Below are 2,579 nucleotides of genomic sequence, written 5' to 3' on the forward strand. Positions count from 1 at the left end.
GATCTTTACACAAAATGCCTTCTTTGTTGCACAATTGACAGCAACAGTTTTGCAGGAGAAGGGAAGCAGTGGGTGTGAGGATTTACCTCTCACCTGCACCCAGAGCCCTACTCCCCAAGGGTCGCTCCCTTAAAACAAACAACAAAAATCTCCTTGTTCCCTAAACAATACAGATGTGACCTACTTAGTGCTGTGCCTATTTTCTAGGACTAGGGAAGTTAGGGATATTTCTGTTCCTGCAAAGTATTAGCTAAAGATCTGGAACTGTTGAACCAATTAAGAAAGCAGAGAATACAGAATAAACAGTTCTTAAAATGTTAAGGACTGTGGCAATTTGCCTTGCAAATTAGCTTCAGGGACACTTAGCCAGGAAGCTGCTGGAAGGGCAGTGCCTAAGGGCCTGTGAGCTTCTAGAGGCCTCGCAAAACTTGTATGCCTGGCGGAAGAAATGGATAGACTCCGAAACACTGATAGATACTGATATATGTTTAATTAATATTTTTTGTTTAAAATATAACGTGTCAACTGCAAGTCCTCTCGAGGCAGATGTAACTGTACAGAGGTATGTTTTTATGTAAAATGTCTAGGGACCCAGGAGCCTCTAAAACGTCCTTATTAGGGGCACCTGGGTGGCTCAGCGGTGGAGCATCTGACTTAGGCCCAGGGCGTGATCCTGGGGTCCTGGATTGAGTCCCCCCTTGGGCTCCCTGCAGGGAAGGGACTCCCTGCTTCTTCCTCTGCCTGTGTCTCTGCCTCTGTGTGTGTGTGTCTCTCATGAATAGATAAATAAAATCTTAAAAATAAAATAAAACAGTCCTTATTAGTTTACCTCCCAATATTGGTGAGCAAAACCTGGGTTGTATAAATATGAATATTTTATTTAGTGTTACTGCAATAAAGGATTCTTTAAAAGCTAGCACCAATATAAAATGCTCTAAATGATGCCCTTTTTTACTCTTATAAATTGAGGAGAGTTTATTAGATGGCAGCTTAGTATTATGTATTGAGGATTCTTACGACTCGGCAATTTCATCTTCACGTGTATTCTTACGTGTGTCCAAAGATGAGCCAGGATGTTCTTTATACGTATTTTTGCCATTTTTAATATCAAAAGCATGGAAAACAGCTTAACTGTCCATCCATAGGAGAGCAGTCAGTGAGCTATGGTATAGCCACCGAGTGGCAGCAAAGTAGGAGACTGATGCCAACTGGCATGTCCTGAGCTCTAATTTCTGACACAATAGAGCAAGGTGCAAAGAAAAGTATATGTTATGCTTCCTTTTTTTTTTTTTTCAAAAGACTATATACCATGTTGCATTGTTTTTAGACAGATATATGATGTAATGTGTATAGAAACCATTCTGGTAGTAGAGAGCCATGGATCCCTAGCCGGAAGGTAACTTTCTTTATGTTTATTTGCTTTTGTGTTCCATTTTCGTACCATGGGCCTATTTTACCTTTTCAATAATAATAATACTGCCAAAAGTCCTAATTCAGAAATTGCCGTTAAGCAAATTATTTAGCAAAAAACTTTTTTTAAGATTTTTTTTTATTGATTTGACAGAGAGAGCACACAGGCAGGAGGAGCACCAGGGAGAGGGAGAGGGAGAAGCAGGGTAGAGGCAGTGGGAGAAGCAGGAGCTTCTGAGCCAGGAGCCCCACTGAGCCAGGAGCCCCACAGGGGGCTTGATCCCAGGACCCTGGGATCATGGTGGGAGCCAAAGGCAGGTGCTTAACCGACTAAGCCACCCAGCAAAAAACTTTTAAAATAAAAATAAAAATAAAAAAACTTTTTAAATAAAAAAAAAAATAACCACTTTAGAGTAAATGCCTGGGATGTGTGCCAATTTTTCATGTAAACTAGCTTGTAAACAACAAAATAGCATCATAATACCTACTGAAAAACTATTAATTCTAGAAACTGGGATTCAGTGGGGGCATATATTTTAGAGGAAATGGGAGACTTCTCATTTTTTATATTACTCCTTAAGCCTCTTACACAACACAAAGTTCATTATTACTCTTGTAATATATGCTTTTAAAAACTATGAAAATGTCACTGTACTGCTTGCATATGTACACAAAGACCTCAACTACTCTCATTAAAGGCCGGCTGTGGATAAGGATATTGTGACTGCAGAGTGCAAACAGCACAATAAGGACCTGGGGTGGGGAGGGGGGGCTGTCTACATATTATTATTGTCAGTATACATATGGAAAATTATTAGATCCATTTTGTTTTATCTCAAAGGAAAAAAAGTCTTGCTCTCCCTTAGGCTTTTGCAAATGAAATTATAAGAAGGGAATTGGGGGCCCAGAGAGAAGTCCTAAAGAGCTTAATTTGTGGGTTTGTAGATCACTGCAGGGGGCCAAAGCCCTCCAGATATCACTTACGACACACACCTTCACTTGCCAGTGGAAACAAGTTTTAAAAATAACAACAAAAAGAAGCAATCTGGTTTTGATACAACATAATTGGAAGTGACATATCTTGAGAACAAAAGTCTTAACACTGTGATGCAATTACTAAATTTAATATCAAAAGACACATTGGAAAAAAAAACAAAAGACACGTTGGA

Source organism: Canis lupus, chromosome 6 (genome assembly GCF_003254725.2).
Source record: "Canis lupus dingo isolate Sandy chromosome 6, ASM325472v2, whole genome shotgun sequence".
NCBI classification, from domain to species: Eukaryota; Metazoa; Chordata; class Mammalia; order Carnivora; family Canidae; genus Canis; species Canis lupus.